Here is a 20,278-nt window from a genome sequence, read left to right as displayed (position 1 = left end):
ATTCATACTGTACGCTATTAAAATGCTTATCCTTCCCAATAGAGCAGGTTCAATATTATACACAGTACACACTAATGATGATGATTTGTACTAAACTAGCCACAGCCGGATTTGCAATCTGGCAATTCTGCCATATAATACTGTACCAGATGGGCGGGTCCGGCTGTTCAAAGTTGTGGCTGAGCTTTTCAGCCTTCTAGAAATCTGGTTGCCATGCTTAGATGGGGGTGTGCAACCACTTAACACCCTTTAACTCATGGCATGCACCTGTGAAGTTTTGTCACATTTCCTTTTTCTTGAGCAGCCAATAGAATGTAATGGGCAAATTAAAGCCCCAGTCTGTTCCACATAGGGGCAAATACCAAATTTTAAGAGCTTTTACAGTACATACAGATGTAGCCACGCTCATCATTGCTGTTGGATCTCCATCTCGGTGTCCTTGTGATGTAATTATAAACTTCCCATTAAGGCGCACTAAGGTGTACTATGGTAAAAGATGAGCCAATGCATGTAATTACACTGCTTTACCACTGGGTGGTGATTGATCCACCATTGATAACTACATTACAGTGCTGAATAGCCGCGGATGGATATGGGACTACAAAATACAACAAAGTGTATTCCTGACAAGTGGCCCAGTCCGCATTACTTTAAATACAGTTTTATTTTAATACAATAATATTGCATACATTGTGAAATTTGACAAACCCCAAGTGTAGCCCTGAGCGCCATTTTCCGGCCTCCTAATTACAAAGGGTTCCCACATTGCATTGGGTGTGATTGAGCGGACAATTTGTGGTACAGTTGCCATACTGGCCTAGCGGGAAGGCTAGAGCATGCTATGCGCAGCGCCTGGGTTTTGGATCCCGCTAATGAGTCATTCATTTTTCGTAATTCCATTGTTTGTTTGTTATGTCAGTTATAATGTCTATATATTTATGTTTTGCTTCCACTTTACTTGTGCATAATTAGGGGTACAAAAAAATGCTTGGCCAGCCTTATACATGTGTGTGGACTAATGTTTAGGGACATTGCTCCACATCTCCATTATTAGGCTGCTACTCCTAAATTTCCATCTCTATGCTTTACCACTAAGCTACATTGGACAATAAACTACTATTTACCTTGTAGTGCACCACACTGTAGTAAGACACAAATTGTCTGATCGGAAAGTGGTAACAAAACCTAATTTTTGCAAAAGAGATGCTAGCAAAGCCATTTACACAGTGAGCTTAGCCCAGAACATGTTTAGTGCCCCCCAGCATTGCTGACTTCAGTCTCCACACATTCTGGAAGCTCATTGCAAACAGTCCTGCACTTCCCCCCTTCATCAGCATCCATCACTTCATTGTCACTTCTAAGGCCACAACACATACTGTATACAGTGCAGTGCTCCAATAAAGTATAGTACAGCAATGTAGTACAAGAGCTTCTTTATTGTATACTAAAAGTTCAATACTGATCTTTAGAGCAGGTTTGTTTGGATGACTTAGGGGGGTATTCAATGTGAGGGTCATTCTCCCCAGTCCCGTTCTCGGTCAGCTCGACCGAGAACATGCAGGCGGGATTCAATGTCCCGCCTGCTGGGGGGCGAGAAGGGGGCGTGGCCACGAGTTGCGGCCGGGAAGAGGCAAGCTGCAGTCGACAGCTTGTGAAGTCAGGCTCGTTCTGCTGAGATACCCTGCTCAATGCTGTCGGGGAAGACAGCATTGAATAGGGCCGGCTGGCATCTCCGCGACGGGTTATGCTCACCGGTGATTGAATATCCCCCTCAGAATCAGCAATGTTTCATTTTGCTTACAAGTACAAAATTAGAGCAGATTTGTAATAAATAAACATTTTAAAAATGATTTCTAACCTTTAAAATGCTAAATATATTTATATATATCAAAATAGCTCATGTACTGTACATGTAATTGATTTACATTTTTTTCCCCACTAAATGCATGTACAGTACTGCACATTGGGATGCTAATTAGCCTCACAATCAGCATTTGATTATTACAATTATATATACCATGCCAACATAATGTATAAAAGTTTGGTACCGTGTTAGCCAGTTGATAAGAAACGTTTTATTGTTCCTCAGTGAGAAAAACAAAATAGCAATCTAGCAAATATGATACCTTTTAATGGCTAACAAAAATAAATGTTGTTAAAATGCAAGCTTTCGAGACTTCTTAGGTCTCTTCCTCAGGCATGGTATAACAAGGTGTGTGAAGAACCACATATATATACACAGCAGAGTAGGAACAAGATGTGATAGATGGACATTCTTAAGATCAAAACAAAACAAAATAACAGAATGAGCTTGTAAATTGAGTCCTTAATTGGTTTGTAGATAAGTAGTGTGAAAGTTTTATTGTCTCTAAGTTGATGACAGACCAGAGTTAGAGCTCCGATGCCCTCACTCTCTCTGGGCCAGATTCCTCAGATGTTGTAGTGGGCCATAAATCCCTCGGATAGATTCAGTCCTGTGTTAAGGGTGTCAAACGTTGTCATTAATTTGTATTCCCAGACCCTCCTGTCTCTTTGTGATTTGAAATTTCCTTTTAGTATAATCACTTTCATATGATCCTGATTGTGTCCTGGGCTGCAGAAATGTTTGGCCACAGGAAAGTGTGTCTTTTTTTCCTTTATTGTGTGGCGATGGGACCTCATCCTTGCCTTAAGTTTTTGTCCTGTTTCTCCAACATACAGACCCCCAATAGGACATTTGGTGCACAGAATCAGGTACACTACATTGGTAGTAGAACATGTGAATGTCCCTGGGATCTTATAGTCCTGTTGTGTGTTGGGGATCCGTACACTGTCTGTAGTGAGGATATGGGCACAGGTTTTGCAGCTCCTTACATTGCAGGGATAGGTTCCTCTTTGTGTAATGGATGGCAGTGAACTTCGGATTATAATATTTTTCAGGTTTGCAGGTTGTCGGTAACATAGTAGTGGAGGGTCTGGGAATATTGTTTTCAGGCGGTCATCTTTGTGTATGATGTGATGTAGTTTTTTTGCAGTTTTTCTTAGCACCTCAAGCTGTGGGTTGTAGGTGACTACCAGGGGTACACGGTTGTTTCTTTCTCTTTCTTTATATTGGAGAAGTTGATTTCTGGGTATCCTGATGGCTCTGATAATCTGATCGTTGATTGATGTGGGATGATATCCCTGATTTAAAAAGGTCCCTTTAAGTTGTTTTAAGTGGACATCTCTATCTGCTGGGCTGGAGCAGATGCGATGATATCTGATGGCCTGGCTGTAGACAATGGATTTTTTGATGTGTTTCGGGTGGAAGCTGTCCCATCTGAGGTATGAAGGCCGATCCACGGGTTTTCGGTATAGGGTTGTCTGTATTGCGTTGTTTTGAATTGTTATAGTGGTGTCAAGGAAGTTTATCTCGGTATATGAGTAATTCATTGTCAGGTTTATTGTTGGATGAAATCTGTTAAATTTTTCATGGAAATGTATGAGTTCTTGTTCAGAATCAGTCCAGATGATCAGGATATCATCGATGTAACGGAAGTAAGCCAAGGGTTTGATTGAGCAGGATGCCAAGAAGTCACTCTCGAGTTTTGCCATGAACAGATTGGCGTATTGCGGTGCCATTTTACTGCCCATGGCGGTCCCGGTGCGCTGTAGAAATATTTCTTTGCCAAAGGAAAAATAATTGTGTGTAAGGATGAATTTTGTAAGCTGTGTTGCAGGACCAGGAGCAATCCCATTGGACTCAAGATATATCTGGCATGCTGTCAGTCCATCTTCATGGGGGATATTGGAATATAGGGATTCCACATCCATGGTGGCAAGGATGGCTCCATTAGGGAGGGGACCTAGGGTTGATAATTTATTCAGTAGGTCCGTGGTATCTTGGAGAAAGCTGGTTGTATGTCTCACCAGTGGTTTCAGGACACCCTCTACCCATCCTGAGATTTTTTCAGTGAGGGTTCCCACGCATGAGATGATTGGCCTCCCTGGGTTGCCGGGCTTATGTATTTTGGGAAGCATGTAGAATATTCCAATTCTGGGACTGTCGGGTATCAAGTCCAAAAGTTCTGTAGACTCTGCTGACAGCCCCACAATAAAGGAAAAAAAGACACACTTTCCTGTGGCCAAACATTTCTGCAGCCCAGGACACAATCAGGATCATATGAAAGTGATTATACTAAAAGGAAATTTCAAATCACAAAGAGACAGGATTGTCTGGGAATACAAATTAATGACAACGTTTGACACCCTTAACACAGGACTGAATCTATCCGAGGGATTTATGGCCCACTACAACATCTGAGGAATCTGGCCCAGAGAGAGTGAGGGCATCGGAGCTCTAACTCTGGTCTGTCATCAACTTAGAGACAATAAAACTTTCACACTACTTATCTACAAACCAATTAAGGACTCAATTTACAAGCTCATTCTGTTATTTTGTTTTGTTTTGATCTTAAGAATGTCCATCTATCACATCTTGTTCCTACTCTGCTGTGTATATATATGTGGTTCTTCACACACCTTGTTATACCATGCCTGAGGAAGAGACCTAAGAAGTCTCGAAAGCTTGCATTTTAACAACATTTATTTTTGTTAGCCATTAAAAGGTATCATATTTGCTAGATTGCTATTTTGTTTTTCTCACTGAGGAACAATAAAACTTAACATAATGTATGTAATTGCAATTTTATCTGCATAAAAAATGTTCTGATCAGTGGCGTAACTATTGCCCCGCAGCCCCCGCGGTGGCGGGGAGGCGCTTGGAAGGTGAGGGCTGCGGGGGGCTTCGGGGCTATTGTTACCGTTCCGCTGCGTCTGCCACAGGATCTTTTGCCGGCTCTCCGTCTCCCTGCTCTCCCTGCTCCGTCTGCAATAAAAAAGGTGAAACACAGAAAATGGCTGCCCCCTTAATGCAGACCGTTTTTGAGGATGCTCGAGGAGGCGGAGGCCTCCTCGAGCATCCTTAAAAATGGTCTGCTGTACGGGGGCAGCCATTTTCGGAGTGACATGTTTTTTATCACAGCAGGAGCCGGGAGAGCAGGGAGACGGAGAGCCGCAGCGCAGACTGATTCGCCGGCTGAAGGTCCCTGGGCAGATGCAGCGGCACTATGTGCAGGGGGTAAGGGGGTTGGGGGGGTCGACCTGGCGGGGGCGCTCAAAAGGGTTGTTGCGGGGGGGGAGATTTTTCCATAGTTACGCCACTGGTTCTGATACAGTGTTTCCTAGCCAGTGTAACATTATTTGTTATGAACGAATGCGACTGTGTGCGCTGAATCCTGGATATCCCTAAGACTTGCACTGTTAGTATGCTCTGTGGACCAAGGTTGTATGTGGTACTTCTCACCACTTAATACATACATGGCTGGTTTTATTACTGCCGTCAGCATTAATAATTCTGAATATAAACATGAAGGACAGCTCCTCTGATAAGACCTGTCTCTTTCTCTATACCAGATACATAGATTCCCAGGCCCCCACAATTCTAGAAGCCTTCAAGCAGGGGTGGGCTGTGCCCAGGGTTGCCTAACCTCCCGGAATTGCCGGGAGGGTCCCGGAAATCAGGTCCCCCTCCCAGCCCCCTGGAAAGAGGGACAACCCTCCCGAAAAGAAAAGGAATTACACTCAATCAGAGTGTACTAGCAGCATTCTCTACCTGCCTCAGGCTGCAGCAATAACTTGACCAGCTGGCAGCTTACTGATTGATGTATGAGAGGAGCTATCCAACAACCAGAGTGATGACAGCCATTCGCTCTATGAAGTCATGTGTAGAGATGTTGTGGGATTGCAGGAAGGGGTTAGTTATGATATTTTGTTTATTTATTTCCAATAATGGGTGGTAGGGGCCCCGGTGCATTGCTCTGCCCAGGGCTTTCAATGCTGATAATAAACTTGCCATCGGTAATCCTTATGCCCCGACACTTTAATAACTTATCTAAACTTATCTATCTTAACACTAAAATAAAGAGACAGACACAAGTGCTGGCGTTTCAATATGAATGTCAAATTTATTATTGACAACTATTTATATATATTGATCTTATAAAAGAGGGTGGCGGCCCTAAAGAACGGTCATAGAGAAAAGAAGGGTAAGATGACATCACCATTCACACAACGTTGGTGTTCAACTCTCCCACGCAACCCACCCGTGTGGATGGTGCAGCCCATCCCCTGTCCAAGGGGCATGGGCTCGTAGCATATCATTGAGGGGAGAGCGCACCCCACTATCCTCATATCAGCATTTGAACAAGGACCGTTCTTTACCGCCACCAAGAAAGATAGAAAAATGGGGAGGGAGGGTGGGGAAATTCGGGCCAGAGAGGCAGATCACCTGACCCTCTGGCTATTCCTAACTGCAGGAACTCCTCCCCTGCTCCCTAATTGGCTATTGCTGCAGCATCATAGCCCCCTTAACAAACACAGCTTAAAGTGCAGGCATCTCGGATTCCTTCAGCAGTTTATGGCACCTCTAGCTTAATCAGCCCTCGGTTCTCTGACATCCCTGGTGATACTCCTGTATGCCTATCTATAACAGTATGCAAGTCTCCTGCAGATCCTTTGCTCTATACCACTGACCAAGTTAAGTGGGGTAAAGTAAATGGGGACATTGTGAGGCGACTCTGACTCAGCACATTTAAAAAGACATGATATGCAGCTGTGTATACAATGCACTAACCACCTGGCTGGCAAGTGTTGGCAACTTTTAATCTAATATCCCACACTAATAAATGCTTGTCTGCATTGCCGGACTAAAGACAATGTGATGGACTATAACTGCTCAGTATTGCTCAGAGCATACAGGCTACATTAATAGTAAGCAGCAGTAATACACCCTCAAGCCACATCTCAGTTAGGCCCTGACTGCTTGTTTTTGGCAGCAGCAGCAGCTAATACAGAATTATTTTCATACTATACACATCACCAATAGCAGTTTTATTTTCCATTGAATATCAAGGTCAGTAAGACTTCCTAAGTCTTACCACTTTCTCCATCACAGTGTCTAACCATTCCTGGGGTTGTCAATTGATTGGTTGTAAAGGAAGCGACATACATCACCTTGAATTTCAGACATAATGTAGGTAACTTTCCCATGTTGTTTGACAGTTATGTGGATTGTTTTGACCAATCAATACACATTACTGGCTGTTATTTTACAGTTATAGAGCTTCTACATTGTCTGACTGGTAGATACCATTGCATTACAGTATTCACCTTTCTCCATTGTACATGTAGAACTAATGGACTTTTACAAGCCACCTGTCACAGTTTGACTCCTATAAATGCTTCTGCTGTTATCCAGTCTTGTAAGTGAATCTTTTTACCATGTTCTGTATCTAACATGAAAACAGTAAAATCAATGTTATGACCTTTACTGGCGGGTTAAAAAGATTTAATTTGCAAGCTTTTAAGTTTACTTGCTTCAAGCATGCTACGCAGGTCCATTATAACAGCATTGTGGGCCCCCAGGCAAAGCAGTGCAGCAGGGGCCCTATGCACACAACCACTCACAAATATATATATATATATATATCTATATATATACACCAATGCAAGAAGAATGCGTCACTCCAGGACTGTGTGAAAGCGGTACTTTACTAGTGCATGGCAACGGCATTTCGTTAATACTCCCCGCACTAGTAAAGTACCGTTTTCACTTAGTCCTGGAGTGATGCCTTCTTCTTCCATTGGTATACATTTGGGGTAACTGTTCCCCCTGGGCGAGCACCTGGGCGAAGTACAACTTCCATCTCCTGTTGGCACAGGAGTGCCGTGCTTTTTTGTGATATATATTAAAGAGACCCCGATCCGCGCTCTATACAAATAAAGCAGCACCTCTGAATATCCCCTGTTAGGCAGAATCTAACAATAGAAATTACAGAAAGAAAGGTTCAGAGGGCACTATGAAGTAGTTAATGGAAAACAACTGTAATAAAAAGTGTTTAATAACAAATTGTGTAAACAACTTTCAATAGAATCAAAAGGTACAGTAATATGGAATCCTTTCAGGATATTGACAGTGGTGATCATCAGGTTGGTGTAGGCAGCCCGACATGTTTCATCAATAGCACAACTTCATCAGGGAAAGGGACAGTTTTTGGAATCCAGCAGTGTTGCAGTGCACACTCTCTCATCTGAATCTATATAATTGACAAAGATTTTGGTCACAGACTTACCTTAGCTCATTTGTGAGCCTTTGAGAAACCATCATTGCTGGTTCCTTCATATAAAAAGATTGTTCTCATTGGACCATCTTATCTTTTTTAATGATCTGTTTTGATGATCTACACCTCTGACTGCACATTGGTGTAAATCTCTCAAACTGATTTATTTCTGCCCCTTATGACGTCATGCTATTGATGAAACGCATTGGGAAGCCTATACCCGCTTGATGATCACCACTGTCAATATCCTGAAAGGATACTTTATTACTGTGCCTTTTGATTTTATTGAAAGTTATATACACAATTTCTTATTAGATACTTTTTACTACAGTTGGTTTTCTATTAACTACTTCATAGCGCCCTCTGAACCTTTCTTTCTGTCATATATATTATATATATATATATATATATATATATATATATATATATATGTATCACTCCAAGACTTTGTAACAGCAAATGTAACCTGTATTAAGTAAATGTTTTAGGGACTCTGTCCCATCCTCATTCAAATACAGCAACTGTATCTTTGTTTACCTAATACAGGTTACATTTGCTGTTACAAAGTCACCCTTGCTGCATGTCGACCTAGTGGTGTCGACCCAATGCTTGTTGACCTTCTTGTTGTAGACCAAATGAGCCACATCTCTTTCCAGAATATGATTTGCATCTTGTAGTTTTAATTTGTTATACTATGCATTATACACAGTAGCAGCCTTTAGGATACTTTCTGTATAAATAATTTCTATATTGGTCACTATGGGGGAGATTTAATTATCTGTAATGTGCTGCCACAGAGTTGAGCTGCACACATCATGGTAGAATATAGTAGCACAGTGGTTCTCAAACTGTGGATCCTGACCCCAAAGTGGTCCCTGACCTTTTCAGCATGGGATCGCGACTCCATGTTGCTGACCATCAGGCTGATGACTTTTCTAATCGCAGCGTGGCGAGCGTAGCAAGCGCAGCGAGCCTGCAAGGGGCTTTGTTGCACTCGCCATGCTGTCTGAGTCCGGCCAGTCGGGATCCTGATGCCGGGCTAATGACTGTCGGGATCCCGACTGTCGGAACCCTATACCACACCCAGTGATTCAAGGAGTCTGAAAAATCTGTGGAATTGTCAGTTATTTTAGATTACTCCTATAATTTTGTGCCTCTACAATGCTGCCATGAATGTGCTATCTGCTGACTAAACATGTGACGTGATGACCTTCTGCAGTAACTTGCTGGGGTTCCGTAATTATTTTTCTTGTCTAATGGTGTCCCAGAGCAAAATAGATTGAGGGGTACTTGTTTCCTAGCACGGCCACCACGATTTCTATCGTGGTGGTCGTGTCGGGAAAAAAACCGCATCGGTCGCGTCGGGTGCATACCAAAACGCACACGACGCGACCGACGCGATGTACCCGATTTCTCCATAGGCTTCAATGTTAAAATTATTTAACATTGAAGCCTATGGAGAAATCGGGTCCATCGCGTCCATGGTGTGCCAACGCGATGGACCCGATTTCTTCATAGGCTTCAATGTTAAATTATTTTAACATTGAAAATGAGTATATTTAACATAGACAAAAAGGTAAATGGCCCAATATGGGCCATTTTTCATTGGGTATGGCCCCGGCATGTGTGTAAAAAATAATGTCCCCCCATTGTGGCCGCCACGATTGACGCGAACCTGAAGCGTGGTGAGCGCAGCGAGCCCGCGAGGGGCGGCGGTGCGCGTCCTCCGACCTTTTCATTCCCCTACTATCCACGTCGGCATGGAGTTGAGAATATATAGTGTGGCGAGCGTAGCGAGCCACCGAGCCCGAAGCGTGGCGAGCGCAGCCGGATACCTGTCAAGCCCGCGAGGGACGCATATATATTCTCAACTCAACGCCGACGTGGATAGTAGGGGAATGAAAAGGTCGGAGGACGCGCACCGCCGCCCCTCGCGGGCTCGCTGCGCTCGCCACGCTTCGGGTTCGCGTCAATCGTGGGGGTGGCGGTCACAATGGGGGGCATTATTTTTTACACACATATGCCGGGGACATACCCAATGAGAAATGGCCCATATTGGGCCATTTCCCATTTTTTCCTATGTTAAATGCACTCATTTTCAATGTTAAAATATTTTAACATTGAAGCCTATGGACAAATCGGGTCCATCGCATAGGCTTCAATGTTAAAATATTTTAACATTGAAGCCTATGGACAAATCGGGGGCATCGCGTCGGACGCGCATAGGCTTCAATGTTAAAATATTTTAACATTGAAGCCTATGGGGAAATCGCGGGCATCGCGGGCATCGTGTGCCTTAAAGTTAAGGCACACGATGCCCGCGATTGTGGCCATGCTAGGAAACAAGTACCGATTGAGGACCCCTGTAATAGCACAACAGCTATGGTGTGCGAGAGAAAATTAGCCATGTTTCTGACTGCATTGTCTTTCACCCAACCAACCTGGCAGGGGGTGTGGTATAGGGTTCCGACAGTCGGGATCCCGACAGTCATTAGCCCGATGTCGGGAACCCGACTGCCGGACTCCGACAGCATGGCGAGTGCAACAAAGCCCCTTGCGGGCTCGCTGCGCTCACCACGCTGCGAGCGTAGTGCACCACCTATTCTATTATCCCTCTATGGGGGTCGTAGACCCCCACGAGGGAGAATAGCCGGTGGCCGTCGGGAACCCATCTGTCGGTGTAAATAACTTTCGGGATCCCGACTGTTGGGACCCCATCCGGCACCCTGCCTGACACCTCAAGGAAAATGCTTAAAGTTGAATCCCTCTCAATTGTATGTCAATCACTAGCATACTGTACTCTATGTATTGTGTAGTGCCTACTAGGATGGTTTTAATATTGTATACTAGTAGATTGGGTTCTGCATTAAGTCTTGGTCAGATTGAGCTGTGTTGATATTAAAGTAAGAACCAAATCTAATTAAACACATTTGTTTTAATTGTTTTATTGATTATTATGATTGTTTTAGAACAATCTGTGCCCTTTTTTGCTGTAGTATATAACATACACACTATGTTACATCCCTATTATGGCATGTTTTCCTTTTTTAAAGACTACTAAAATATATATTTAATATGTGGGTTTTACAGTATATGCAGAACATATTATGGACTGGTCTAACAGACTAGAACTTCGAATATTCATTATTACAGTGTATTAACCTTTCACATATACATTTTTTTTTAATTCAAAGACACCAAAATGTACAGTTGGACCATTTGTACAATACTTGTTAAATTTAACAAAAACAAAAATTTAATCTGCAGACTCTTCAGACTATTCATAGATTATAAATACATTATTATTGAATTCAGGAAATGTAACATCTGCTCTACACTAGTGATGTCAGAATTATTTAAGATGTACAGTAATATATACAGCATTGTGTCCAGGTATACTGTATACTTCATGATATAGATCTCATTTTATTTAGTCATTGGTATTCTGGAATCTTGCTTAGGATGACAGCAGGATACATGATGGAGTCTAACAATCCAGGTTTCTTAAGCACTTTCTAAAATGCAATTTACATATGTCCTTTACTGTCAGGCAGTAGAATTAATACTCCTTTGTGTGACACTGTTGCTACAGGCATATGAATAGAGCTAGCAAATTTAGGTCACAAGTCGCAAAAAGAATGAGGTCAGCACTCTCATAATAAGGTAAAAATTAGTACGCACTTTTGTAAACTTTGATTTAAAATATCAAAGTCAATTAAAATAAAAGGACTGAAATAAAGATTTTTGCTTTGAGACAAATGACCTGTGAAAAGGTATTTAATTGTTTCAGAATATTCAGTGTCTTAATTGTTTTTAGGTTTGATGAAATGGAGATGAAGTTTATGTTTTGGGATTATTTTGACAATTCCTCTTCCCCAGCCAAATCTCATAATCCTTTAAGATCCTGAATGAAAGGTTACATCTATTTTCTTATACATACGAACACAAGTGCAAAATATATCAAACAGAAAGTAATGGAAACAAAATGAAAATCTGTTGTACATCATTCATATCTCTGCTGTTTGTGCTGGTTTATGTGTTATGTAGTTAGAAAGGTTCTCATAGGCGTGAGGACATTGAGTGTTAGGAGTGCACAGGCACACCCTAATGAACACCTACCTGCTGCTAGCAATACCAGCAATACGTTTTATGAAAGATTTTTTCTTTTAGAACTGTATTCCATTAAAAGAAGCGCCCATCAATTATGTGTGATTTGCATTGTTAATTGTACTAGACAATTGTCATAGCACTACCACCTGGCAGTCACCTTTATAAATTTACCACCCCCCCCCCCCCGTCCTAGTGCCCTAGGCTACAGCCTAATCAGCCTCTTGGTTAATCATGCACTTGGCTGAACCCCAAAATATTACATTAATCCATTCACTGAGTCAATCTTCGGTAATGTTCTATACTAGCTATGTAAATCTGCAGATGACACTCCCTGTTAGAAAGTCAACCAAAATAAATATTTAAATAAACTTGGTGAATCTGTCATCTTTGAACCATGTACTAAAAACGTCCATATCTTAGTAATGCCCTTCTATAATGAAGATAAGGCTTCACTTTGTAGTGACTGCTTATGTTCTACTTTCTAAGCCTTGGACAGAGATACAGTACAAGCCAACCAGCTCCAAGCTGCAGTTAGGAGCTGATTGACTGGTTCTGTATATCTCTCCAACACTTAGTAAGTAGACCCCTTGGTCTCCTATAAGATACGTGGCATGAAAGGATTGCTTGTACTGCCATGTACTATATACATATGTATATATATATGTGGAAACAAAAGGGATTATCGGAGTGCGCTAGGCCTGGTACCACCAAGCCAACAATAAGATTATAACCACGTAATACACCGATCACACTTCATAAAGTAGCTTTCTGTTGTTTTCCAGAATAAAACGTAGACTCCGTTCAGATAAGAGATTCTTTATTAAAACCAACCCAACGCGTTTTGTGAAAACGACTTCATAAGGGGTATGGCAAGATTAAGACCTTATACTGGGGTCTGTACAGCGATTACATTTGGACAATAATAAAACATCAATATAGGGTGATCATCAAAAAATCCCATTTAACAAGGTCTTCAGAATAAATGTGGTCCTTAAGACTCTAGGACTATATGGACCATATCCCCAATTCACCGGGATCAATGGAGTGGTTTAAGGGCTGAGATGATTCCTCTTTATATCAGGAAACAATCACCAAAATGTAGTACAATCACTAGCTTCTCCACTAGCTGCAAGCTACTACTACTACTAAGCTGCAAGCTAGTGGAGAAGCTAGTGATTGTACTACATTTTGGTGATTGTTTCCTGATATAAAGAGGAATCACCTGCTGAATTGTGGATATGGTCCATATAGTTCTGGAGTCTTAAGGACCATGTGAGTGATGGTTGGAGTCTGTAGGGAGATTGCACATGGACCCACTCCTCTGATAAAATGCCCAATGAAATGCAAGCTAATGAATGGATTCAAGCAGAATATGCAATGACAGTGTGCTTAAATCTGCAGCACAGAGACAGCAAAGAGGTACAGTAAGTCAGCAATGTGACACATGGGAAAGTATTGAAAGCAAGAAATGTGGTCACCTAAGGGTCAACTGCTGAGCTTGGAAAGCTAGAATGAATCAGCTAATGACAAAAAGTAATTAACAGAAGACAAAAAGTGCTATGAAAGAGAGTAACAACACTTCCGAGCTGCTTTTAACACAAGTGTGAAAGCATCATTTAACTATTAAAGGTGTATTGACTCTGAAGGCATATGATGAATAATAATCTACTTCTCTCACCTTGAACTATGTAAGATGGAATGTGCAACCAATAGCTAATGGACAGTGTTTAAACTAAAAGGAAACTTGGGATAATTATTTATTTTATACAGTGTGTGTGTATATATATATATATATATATATATATATATATATATATATATATATATATATATATATATATATATATATATATATATATATATATGTTTCTCAAAGGCATTATCTCTGTGATCTCTCTTCAGACCTATCTCCCAGCCACTTTCTGCTTGGAAGTTAGATAGGCATCGTGGAAACTGCCACGGCTCCGCTATCCTTCCCACCTAGGGGAGCTATCTCAAAGCTTCCCAGCTACCAGATCTATCCCAAAGGTGGAAAAACCTGACCTTTTTTTTAGATTATGTTCCCACATCTACATTTGCTGAAGACTCCATTTACACCACCACATTTTGGGTCCAACAATTTGGTCACCTGATTTTTGACTGTGAATCCCTCCCATGGTCTCAGCAATGCAGTATTTGCAATGGGCAATGTAATTATCTCTGAAAGCAATGTTTAATCTAAGACATCTCAGTGGTGATTTCCTACTAGGCACAGGAGACACGTACCTATGGGTGACACTTTCTGATGGGGAGGCTTACTTGCATCAGACCCATTCTAGGTTGCTGGGCAGATGAGGCAATGTTATTGTGGGGGCGGGGTGTGTGTATTATATAAATGGCTTTTATTTTGTAACTGGTGAGGGTCTGTAAATTCTGGGGGAGTGAAGTAATTGCTGCTTTGGCAGTTGGGCTTCCCCAATTTGAAGAAGGCAGTGTCATGATTGGGTTACAGATAATGCTGATAATGTTGCGTCTAGGGGCAGACTGACCCCTATATTTGCCCCTGGTTACACTACTAACGTTTTCCACTAAAGGGAGTTGGAAATATCATTTAACCCTCTTTAGAGAGAATGAACAATGCCTATCACCTAAAAAGCACCATGCACCCACTCATGATCTCTCAGCATCCAAGGGGTAATATGTACTAATCAGAAGTATGAGAAAAACCTCTGAAAACTGCCATTTTCGGAGGGGTGCTGCAATGCTTATACCTAGCCATACTGTAGACCAGATGTACTAAGCTTGAAAAGTAATATAGACAGTGTTACATATCACCTGCCAATCACCTCCTAACTGCCATGTCACAGGCTGGGCTTGAAAAATGACAGGTATGAGCTGATTGGTTGGAGGTTATCACTTTCCATTTTATCGCTTTTCAAGGCATACTACATCTCACCCTGTACGCAACAGGCACAGCAGTCCCCATATAATTATATAAGGATGCAATGTGACCGTATGCAGAAAGCTCCAGAAAGCAAAACCTGTTAAAGCTCATCCTAAAGAACTCTATGCGATAAGTTTACTAAAGCTTTAAAAATGAAAAGAGGTGATGTTGTTGCCCATAGCAACTAATCAGATTCCATAATTTCTCTATTACATCCTAAAAACTTATAGACATAATCTGTTTGGCTGCAATGGGTAATATCACCTCTTCATTGTTATAAGCTATAGTAAATTTACTCCTATAAGTTCGGAACAGTGAAACCTTCCAGAGCTTTTAACAAGAAGCCCCAAGAGAGGGATCCCATGGATCCTTCTCCACACACTACTGGTTACAATTGCACAAGCTGATGACCACACATGCACAAAAAGTCAACTTTTATCGGAATTGACTTATCCCACCTTAGGTATTACTGTTTACACACACAGCTAACTGCAACATCTTTCTGACAGTCGGCAGAGTGCTATCCATTCCACTCACCTAATCTCACTCATCAGAGGCACCACCACTGTTATTAATATATTTTTCTTCATGCTTCGCATCTATTTGCAAGCTCAAAGCTTACATCCTGTATGATGTGTTGTATTCAGATCTCTAAATGGCAGATTGTGGTGAAATGTATTTGAAAATGATCGTTATCTGGTGATTTCCCAGCAATGCTTCCTTTACTACAACCGGAATATTATAGCTTGGCAAAAAAAAAGGTACTTGTGTAGTTAGATTCACGGCGGCACTTACGTAGTCAGCGTAGTGTCCCTGTCAGCATCGAAGCCAGCGTAGTCCACATCCCTGTCAGCATTAGTGTTGTGTTCCCGCAGCCAGCGTAGTCAGCGTAGTCAGCATCAGCGTCGTGTTCCTGCAGCCAGCGTAGTTGCTTAGTCATCTTGTATCTGCGACTGTTTGTCGGTTTGCGGCTAACCGGAGCTTACGCAGTTAGCATAGTCAGTCAGCATTACGCAGTTAGCCTAGTCAGTTAGCATTACGCAGTTAGCATAGTCAGTCAGCATTACGCAGTTAGCCTAGTCAGTTAGCATTACGCAGTTAGCATAGTCAGTCAGCATTACGCAGTTAGCATAGTCAATCAGCATTACGCAGTTAGCCTAGTCAGTCAGCATTGTGTCACCACTTATTACATTGTGTGGGTTATGGCTGCCGAACCATTGATCATTTTCAACCTGCCGCAGACGGAGGAGGAGTCGGTGGAGTTTTTCCAATGCCACCACTTGCTGCCAGAGACACAGACCTGTGTCAACGGGCATCCTAAAAGGCTCAACATACAGTAAAGGAGCGTATGGGGGGCTGCCACATAAGAAGCAGTGGGAAGAAGGTCAGTCTCTGGGCCGCAAAATGGTTTCACAGATGAACTGCCGACAAAGCAGCAGACGCAGAGGATGACACAGATGCATCGACATCAGCTACATCAACATCAGCTGCATCTTGGGGGGCTGCTGTCAGGGAAGAATAAATGTTTTTGACCTTTCTGGGACTTATTGTTCTACACTTTTATTTAACATTGATCATTGTTTTTATTCTTTCTTCTTTATGTCATTAAAATTCATTTGACAGGTAACACGTGTCATCATTATGGTTTCAGATAGATGACATGACAGGTGTGAATGTGTTCCTAAAACACCCTCACTATCCACGTCAGCCTGAAGCGTGGCCCTCCGAACCTGTTCATACCACCACTATCTACATCGGCGTGGAGTTGATTTTTTAAAGTGTGACGTGCGCAGCGAGCATCCGAGCCTGAAGCGTGGCGAGCGGACACGTAAAACGAGCCTGAAGCGTGGCAAGCGCACATGTATTCTGCATGCGCTCGCCATGCTTCAGGCACGTTTTACGTGCCCCGTCGCGGGGATCACTACACTTGCCATGCTTCGGGCTCGCCACACTTTAGAAAATCAACTCCATGCCGACGTGGATAGTGGGGGTATAAACAGGTCGGGAAGACACGTAACGTGTCCCCTCGTGGGGCTCGCTGTGCTCGCCACGCTTCAGGTGCATAGTTGGGGTTTGAAATGGAGGCATTTGCCCATATGTAACATGGAGCAATGGCAAATGCGTCCTTTATTGTGCATGAGACGCACTTGTGCCCGCACTCCCCCTTTGTGCACAAGATGCACACACGACGAACCCAATCTCCCTGACTGTCTCCCTGAAGCGGACATGGGCAGGGTTGCCGTACCCAGCCGCACTAATTACTGAGATGCACTTGCGTGTGAGATGCTCGTGTGTCCCAGGCAGAAGGAGCGCAGATCCCCTGCATCTGCCAGTGCAGGGGATCTGGTGGTTACCAGTGCTGTGTGAGAAGCGCACACTAGGCTTGCCAGGGATGCCGGGGACATAACTGCAGCTCGTGTGGACAGTACGGTGACTATGCAGCCTGACGGAGACACTGGGCTGACTACACAGGGCTGCCGCGGGGATACTATGCTGACTACGCTGACAACGTAGCGTGCCGCCCTGAAACTACACAAGTACCAAAAAAAAAAAATAGTGAAAACCTTAGATTTGAACAATTCATGCTACATTTTATATCTCCCGGTGTGTCTCAAGCTGAAATAATCAGCATAACATTGCCTTATGTGCAGTGTGAAAGCTAATGCATAGTCAAACGTGTGTGTGTGTGCGTGCGTGTGTGGATTCAAAGCATAGCATCCTGATTTTACTATTGCCCTACTAATTACTGGGTTATTCACTCTAGATAATAGGAAGACATGTTATTGTCTTGCTGAATAGTTCATTATCTATAATATGTTAGTATGAGTAATTATGAGCAGTTCCAGCTGAATAGTGCCATTGAATAATATGACAGTAGTAATCATTATGACAGGGTATGCCACAATGCTTTCATAATTCTCTCTCTGAGTAATTAACAGTATGTAGAAACCTCTGTTAAAGGGTTAATTTTTTAAACATTCATATTAAAGGGAAGTTATGACAAGTTATATAACTATGTGAAGCATTAATGATAGGTTTGCTCTTTATTTTATTTTATTACAGAATATTGTAAAAACAGCATGAAAATAGGATAACCAGCCATTGTTCCCAGCCATTGAACATTTCATTTACATGGCACTAATACATAATAGTCCCGATTCTTAGTAGCATGCACACTGTTGATGTAGGACACAGTGGATCAGCATCCAGCTAGTGTACAGACCGAGGCGGAATTGCGATAGTGGCGAACTGGAGAAGCTCTCTCAGAAATGTGTAAACCATGTAGTGGGCATTTGTGGGTGGTGACAGGAAGGTGGCTTAGCACATGCACAGAGATACAGGTGATTTGTGGGAGTGTTGCTTGTGTTTCAGTAAAAGTGATTTCATACATAGATGCTCAACCACTCGCATAGGAGGCCATACTTAGACAGTTTTGATGGTGCAACCAATGGTATATCTAACGGTGTACCAATCGGTATATCAGTGTTGATGGATTCTGACGGTGGTAGTCTTAAGGCCCCCATACACTTATGTCTTTAGTATTCCATAGTAATGCTGAGGCAATAATAAAGACAAAAACACAAGACACTCTTAAAATATGGATTTGTGTCTGTTAATAAAATATAACTTTTATTACATATTCTTATCACTAAAAAAAACAAATAAACACAGTAATTAAAACATGCTTAAGTAAAGTACAATCTTCACAAAATCAAGATGCTTAAAGCATTTGCTGAAAAAGAACATCCTTGCGGATGTATAGACATATAGGGGGGTATGCAACCCCCCGCCGCTATTTCCGAAGGGGGAAATAGCGGCGGGTACCTATTCAATGCTGTCTTTCCTGACAGCACTGAAGAGGGATATCGGCAGAATGACCCTGAGTTTAAAAGCTGTCTGGCCCGTTCTGCGAGAATGGCCGAGGATTGTCGAGCTCATGGCCGGATCTCGATGATCCACTGCCGTTTCTCACGGCCACGCCCCCTTTTTGTCAATCAGCAGGCGGGACATTGAATCCTGTCTGCCGATTTGCTGTCGAGCAAAACGCAAACAGGTCAGGATCACAGCGGCCGGGACAGACTGACAGTCGTGATCTGGAATTGCATACCCCCTATTAGTGATTTGCAGCTAAAAAAATTTCTTAAAATTAATGTTTTTGTGCTGCATAGCCATATGGTTTTAAGCCTCATTAATGAATGAGTTAATGAATTGATTAATTATTGGTAGTTGTCATCCATTTTCTTGTTTCTCAACATCTGTTTAATTAAAAATTGATGGGTTTGCAGTTATTAATTGTTATAGGTATGCTAACGACTGTGGGGTAAATTGACTAAAGCTTCTAAAAATGAAAAGAAATGTTGATGCCCAAAGCAACCAATAAGAGTCTGTCAATCATTTCTCTATTGCATCCTAGAAATTGATAGAATCTAGTTGTTGCTATGGGCAACATTACCTCTTTAGTATATTACCCCTATTTGTCTCAAAAATCTATATTGATATTTCTAAGTTGTGTTATTAGTTTGTACGTCTTCTGCAACTTTTGCAATTATTTTTGGTACTGAAAGTTTTACATTCAATAGACTGAGTCAGTCTTCTTATACTTTTTTATAGTTTTGATTGTTGAGGAGGAATTTCAAATGTGTGTTATAAACTTTCAGAATTTTTTTGTAAAGTAGAATGATTCTTTATTAGACTAATAAGTCTGAATTTTATATTTTTTGAGTATCTTTTTGCAAAAAAACTAAAGGCTTTCATATTGCAGTGTTGCTGCTGTACACTGGAGTTATCAGAATAGCTACAGAATGAAACACTTGAGCTTATGCTCTACCAGACAAAGGGCAGCAGGGGCGTAACTAACTATTTAGCGCCCCCCCCCCCCGCCGCACGTTTATTCGGCGCCCCCCCCACACACACACACACACCTAACCTGCCCCCCTTCTTACCCGCGGTCTGCGTCTCGCCCGGCTCTCTGTCGGGACCTTCCTGACGTCACGGTCCTGGCCGGCTCCTGCTGCTACAATGAAAACGGACTCTTAGAAAATGGCTGCCCCTATGCTGCAGACAGAAAACTGTCTGCAGAATGGGGGCAGCCATTTTCTAATTGTCA

General features: G+C 42.3%; 1 protein-coding gene across 5 annotated transcripts in view; it reads left to right on the top strand.

The window, feature by feature from the left end:
• The window catches only part of PCDH15 (protocadherin related 15), a 1,154,330-nt gene that overhangs the window by 957,034 nt on the left and 177,018 nt on the right, over positions 1-20,278 (top strand). The window lies entirely within an intron of this gene.

This window comes from Crinia signifera, chromosome 6, assembly GCF_055691185.1.
Source record: "Crinia signifera chromosome 6, ASM5569118v1, whole genome shotgun sequence".
Lineage (NCBI taxonomy): Eukaryota > Metazoa > Chordata > Amphibia > Anura > Myobatrachidae > Crinia > Crinia signifera.
This window is presented reverse-complemented; position numbering and strand designations above follow the sequence as displayed.